Genomic DNA, 6827 nt, shown 5'->3' on the forward strand with positions numbered 1-6827 from the left:
TTGGTTGTGACCCCACTGCTGGATGCCTCACCAGTGACATGCATCCTGGTGAACAGAGGGGCCTACAGGGGTGAGGCCCCTGCAAAAAAGTTTTCTATCAAGCCCCACAGCACCTAAGGTCGGCCCTGATTATCAGAATGGCTTGGTTTGGTGTTGAAAAGTTGCAGTGGAACGAAGAACAGTTTAATTCAATGGGCGTAGAATATGAAAGCAACCCGCTATACTAGTGTTTTCTCACTAGTAACACTAGTGAGTTACTAGTCACTAGCAGTAGTAGTGGGTATTACTAGTGGGTCTGGACCCACTAGGTGGGTCATGGACCAATTTCAGGTGGGTCCCCATTCATTTCAGTATTTTATTTTAAACCTATTAGGCTTGATGCTACCCTGGTATGCGACTGCATTTGGGGAAATGAAACAGACCTGTATTTGTAACAAGCTACTATATATATTCTTTTAACAATGATAGTCAATGGAACTTACTCCTGGGTAAGTGTGGGTGGGATTGCAGCCTAGGATTGTTAAAAATTTTTACTGCTTGATGATGTCACTTCCAGTCATGACATCACTTCCGGTGGGTCCTGACAGATTCTCATTCTAAAAAGTGGGTCCCAGTGCTAAATGTGTGAGAACCACTGCACTATACTATCAAAAGGCTTTGCAAGTATGTTACAGAACACCTCTCTCGACTGAATTTATGATGGAATGTACGGTTCCAGACCCCCACCTACTCCCCAGCCATTGAGCTTTGTTGAGATATAGACATATTTATGGATTCCACGTAACCCTTTACAGTTGCATGAGAACATGTACCTAGAGCAGCAATTTTCAACCTTTTTAACAAATCTCACTAAGAAGGTGTGAAAATTGTCAAGGCACGTCATCCGTTTTCTGACGCCTCACTAATAAATGACGCTCCCCCAAACTCCTGTGCACACCTACAGACCATTGCCAGCATAAGAACATAAGAACAGCCCCACTGGATCAGGCCATAGGCCCATCTAGTCCAGCTTCCTGTATCTCACAGCGGCCCACCAAATGCCCCAGGGAGCACACCAGATAACAAGAGACCTCATCCTGGTGCCCTCCCTTGCATCTGACATAGCCCATTTCTAAAATCAGGAGGTTGCACATGCACATCATGGCTTGTAACCTGTAATGGATTTTTCCTCCAGAAACTTGTCCAATCCCTTTTTAAAGGCGTCCAGGCCAGATGCCGTCGCCACATCCTGCGGCAAGGAGTTCCACAGACCAACCACACGCTGAGTAAAGAAATATTTTCTTTTGTCTGTCCTAACCCGCTCAACACTCAATTATAGTGGATGTCCCCTGGTTCTGGTATTATGTGAGAGTGTAAAGAGCATCTCCCTATCCACTCTGTCCATCTCCTGCATATCTTTGTATGCCTCAATCATGTCCCCCCTCAGGTGTCTCTTTTCTAGGCTGAAGAGGCCCAAACGCCGTAGCCTTTCCTCATAAGGAAGGTGCCCCATCCCAGTAACCATCTTAGTCGCTCTCTTTTGCACCTTTTCCATTTCCACTATGTCCTTTTTGCAGCACACTGGTTGAAAATTGCTGACCTAGAGGTGCACTTGGCACTACAAGGGGCCCCTCCTTATCTATGGGTCCTACATCCACAGACTTGACTAATGGTGGTCGCTGAACCCATGGGGGGAGGGCCTCAGAGGGACCTCTCAGATATGACAGAAAGTGCTTCCCAGTCATGTTTGAGAGGTCTTCTCAGGCAAGGGGAAGCCCTGCATGACCTCCCAGCACTTCAGAAGGCTTGCTGGAGCCTTTTTGAAAGGTACAGGGTGACCCCAAAAAACAACAACACAGAACCCACAAATCTTTGAATAAAACTGTTAATTTTCTTCTTTTTTCTTTCAGGGTATACAAGTCGACTTTGTGCATGAAATACTGGAACAATAATCTTCCCCAATATGTCTTGGTCAACCAAGGAAAAGTTTCTTGAAATTTACTGGACCTTTGTAGGATTTAATAAAATTTTTATGGGTTCTGGTTTTTTTGGGTCACGCTGTACATCTGGTTTTTCTGTTAGGGCCTCTCCACAGATTTAATTACCTATAGAATTTGCTATCCACAGGGGTGCCCTGGAATAGATCCCCAACAGATCCTGAGGGCTCACTGTATATCATCACTTAGGCTTTTTTGGGAACATGTCAAAGCATGTAAAGTAAAGATGCGTGCAAGCCACCCCCTGTGGAGTCTTGACCACATGCCTTTTGGACTCTCCCTCCCAGTGTCCTGTTGGCAAAGGCTTAGAGCAGGGATGTCAAACTTGTTGCATACAAAGCTACCATTCATAGTGCCTGCTGAGGACCAGAACCGACATCTTTAAGCAGACGGCAACATCAATAAGCAGCTGATGGCCAGAACTAAGCACTTTGTTCTCACGTAGAAACTTATTAGCTACAAAATACAGAAGAGAAAGGAGCAGGGGGGAAGCTTCCTTCTTACAACATCAGCACAACTGAGGGCCACTTTGCTCAATGGACAGCTGAGAATGTTCTACCAAACAGGCTGATTCACATACACATTTGATGTATGTGAACTTTGCCTGAGCTTTTACTGGAAGCACGTGGAAGGCAGGAAAACAAACTGGTGTATGCATCAATGTTTCATTATATTTTCCCCCCCAATTGTCTGAAAATGTCATGTGCTTTCAATTTAGTTGCAGCTCTTTGGAACCCAAACAGATGCCTTGTGTCTTCATTGGATGTGGTGGCTGATAAGAACCTAAGAAGAGCCCTGCTGGATCAGGCCAAAGGCCCATGCAGTCCAGCTTCCTGTAACTCACATTGGCCCACCAAATGCCCCAGGCAGCACACAAGACAGACAATCTGCGTCCCGGTGCCCTCCCCTGCATCTGGCAATTAGAGGCAGCTTTCCTCTAAAACCAAGAGCTTTTACATACCTAATAAAAGTGAGGGAGTAAAACACTTTTTAGGAACTTATATAACTAACATGTTGATAAATCCATATATTTGAAAGGATTTGCATCTATAAGTGTGTTCCCCCCCCCCAATTTTCTACTAGTGGTTCCCCCCCCTTTAGATCCTCAAGTTTCTCCACATTGGTCAGAACTCACCTGGGGTCCATGTTGTTGGCAACCTTCAGTCTTGAAAGACTCTGGTATCGCGCTCTGAAAGGTGGTTCTGGCACAGCGTCTAGTGTGGCTGAAAAGGCCGATTTGGGAGTGACAATCCCTTCCACGCCGGGAGCAAGTGCAGTCTGTCCCTGGTCTGTCTCCCTGGCTATGGGCCTTCCTTCTTTGCCTCTTAGCCTCAGACTGTTGGCCAAGTGTCTCTTCAAACTGGGAAAGGCCATGCTGCACAGCCTGCTTCCAAGCGGGCTGCTCAGAGGCCAGGGTTTCCCACCTGTTGAGGTCCACTCCTAAGGCCTTCAGATCCCTCTTGCAGATGTCCTTGTATCGTATTGTATTGTCCTGTGTCTAGTGTGGCTGAAAAGGCCGATTCGGGAGTGACAATCCCTTCCACACCGGGAGCAAGTGCAGTCTGTCCCTGGTCTGTCTCCCTGGCTATGGGCCTTCCTTCTTTGCCTCTTAGCCTCAGACTGTTGGCCAAGTGTCTCTTCAAACTGGGAAAGACCATGCTGCGCAGCCTGCCTCCAAGCGGGCCGCTCAGAGGGTACCATGTCCAATACTGGGCATACCTGGAGTACCATGTCCAATACTGGGCGCCTTACTTTAGGAAAGACGCAGTCAAACTGGAGTGGGTTCAGAGGAGAGAAACGAAGACGATCAGAGAGCTGGAGGACAAGACATACAAAGAAAGGTGGAGGGAACCTGGTATATGTTTAGCCTGGAGAAAAGAGGGCTGAGAGGGAACATGAGAGTGCTCTTCAAATACCCAAAGGGCTATCATATGGGACGCATTTGTTCTCTACTGCCTCTGAGATTAGAACTATAACCAATGGGTAAAAACTGTAAGAGATTCCAGTTGGACGTCAGGATGAAATTCCTGATTGTAAGGGCGATTTGGCAGTGGGACAGATTGCCAAGGGAGGTGGTAGCCTTCTCCCTCCCTGGAGATCTTCAAGCAGAGGGTCACCTGCTGGAGATACTCTAAGGACGGTTTCCTGCTCCAGGCATCGGGTTGGACTAGATGACCTTGTGGAACCCTTCCAGCTCTGATTCATAAGAGCAAGCGTTACCTCCCCTTGGGTGTAGTGGTGTTACTGACATTCCCAATTTCCTGACTCATACACAAATGTGTCCAGCTCATCATGCTCAGATGTACTATAAATTAGAACCATCCGCCCCCCGCCCCCGAACGTCTTCTCTGGCTCAAAGTGTTCATGAGATTCTGCCACTTTTCAACACCCCCCCCCTCAAAATCTCCTCCATTTCCTGTCCAAGCTCTGGAAACGAATTGCAGCTCAACCCCCTCCCAACCCCCAAGGTCTAACCGCTAAGGCTCCAGGCAACCGTGCAATTTCTGGACTTTTTTGACCACATAAAAAGCGAAAGCAAAACTCGAAAGACATTTCCAACATCACAAGCGCATTAAGGAATTCTCAGAAAAGAGCCGTGCTTTTTGTGAGAAATCTCATCAATACCGAGTCAATTCTGGATGGAGCTGTGGGAATTTCACCCATCAATGCTTGTGGAGTACATCAAAGCAAGTGCATGAAAGTAAAGGAGGATATTTTACCAACTTTCTATATTTTTGCATCATTACATGGTTACCGGGTTAATATTGAAAATCATTAAGTGTGGTGCCCCCCACAGGCTTTCCTTTTAGTCTTCTATGAAATTGGAGACTCTTCAGTTTCTTCTACAAAGCAAAATAACCATTTACTCACAAACGTGCAACACATAACAACATTTCACTGTAGAGTGTAGCAGTGATTAAAAGCTGCTGCATATTAAAGGGCATATTGATGTACTTAATAAAAATAGGTTTATTACTAGGAAATCAGCTTGCCGGTAACGTAAAACATATTTCAGTCCAAACCTATTGAAATCCCCCGGCCAATGCAGCCATGTCACTGGAGTGTGCACTGCATCTTGTGGGGGGGGGGGAAGAGTCTCCTTGTTCCCTTGTCCAGGGGGTAAGCTCTCCCTACCCTGTACTGAGCCACTGGGTCTACACCAACTACTTTGCTGGTCCAAGTTCGAGTGGACCAGGAAGGCAGATAGAGGCTAGAAGGGAGATAGGATATTGGAGCTACCAATACCTTCCCTTCCAGGCCTTGATCTGTCCCCTCTCTCCATCCTTGGAAAGTTGCTAGAAGGGTGACTAAGAATATAGGCCAGGGCTGTTCAAACCCCGGCCTGAAGACCGGATCCGGGATTCTGACAAATTCCCCCCCCCCAGGTGAGCAGACCTCACTGTTCCGTCTAGATGCTGCATGTTGTCTGGGTTGTCACATTTGCCCAGAGCGTCCCCGTGCCCTGATCATGGAGGACTATACATAAAACACAGCAAAACAAGTCAGTCTCAAAAGATCAATTACTCGGAAATGGGATTGTGTATGGATACCTAATCCAGCTTGAGGGATGGTTCTAAATTGTGTTGATTCCAGTGGAAGGCTCCATATGCAGACCCCAAAGAAAATTAACACTGGTGGTTTCACAGGACCCTTCCCCTTCCCTTGGGCAGTCATCCTTTGCCTTCTATATGCACAGGGAATGCCTGGATTTTAACATAGCGCCAACTGCAATTACACTGAAACAATCCATTTTTTTTTCTTTTCAGTTCATGAAAATGTTATCAGGCTGCCTCTTGGAGACAACTTTCTGATGAGAAAATTGAACCACGGTTAATTATTCCGCCTTTGATGCCTGCTTCTCCTTGGAATTCATTCCTGGCATTGCTGAGCCGGGAACAGCGGAGGGCAGATGAGCCCCTCACCTCCATCAGCCCCAGAAGAGGGATAACGACCACAGAGGTCACAGAGGTCCTGTGGAGGGCAGCCTATCGGGAAGCCAAGAATGGCTCCGAAAGGTTGATCCACAAAGCTGGGTCGCCAGAGTCATGTTCACATTCTTGTTGGCATCCTTCAGTCTCGGAAGACTATGGTGTCACGCTCTGAATGGTGGTTCTAGAACAGTGTCCTCTCCAGTGCGCGAAGCCTGGGTAAAGTAGGTATGGAGGATAGACTGTGACCCATGCAGCAAATCCCCCCTCTCCACGTCGCTGAAATGGTCCAATGGAAAGGCAGAGGCCAATACGGTTGGTTCACATTAGTGTATTGATTAATGAGGGAGCCAGAACCACCATCAATCACTCCTTCATCCTAACAAAACTCTAAGCTTGAAAATGGTGTCATCGGATACACAGTTCTCTTTATATAATTCATGATCTGTGAATTCGCTTATCTCTCATTATCTGCCACTCTGTTCTCGATATCCACTAACACTCCTGCTGGTGCTGCATCAAGTGGACATTGGGATTAGACTGTGGAGAATCATTGGACACATTCATGTCTCAACTCCTTCTCTTGGCTTGCCCCAGCCCCAGACCAACCCTCAAGTAGCCTTCCAGAGACTTCACATCATCAATCTCTGATCCATCTCTTCCAGACTTACATAAGAACATAAGAACAGCCCCACTGGATCAGGCCATAGGCCCATCTAGTCCAGCTTCCTGTATCTCACAGCGGCCCACCAAATGCCCCAGGGAGCACACCAGATAACAAGAGACCTGCATCCTGGTGCCCTCCCTTGCATCTGGCCTTCTGACATAGCCCATTTCTAAAATCAGGAGGTTGCGCATACACATCATGGCTTTGTACCCCGTAATGGATTTTTCCTCCAGAAAGTTGTCCAATCCCCTTTTA

This window comes from Tiliqua scincoides, chromosome 13 (genome assembly GCF_035046505.1).
Source record: "Tiliqua scincoides isolate rTilSci1 chromosome 13, rTilSci1.hap2, whole genome shotgun sequence".
Lineage (NCBI taxonomy): Eukaryota > Metazoa > Chordata > Lepidosauria > Squamata > Scincidae > Tiliqua > Tiliqua scincoides.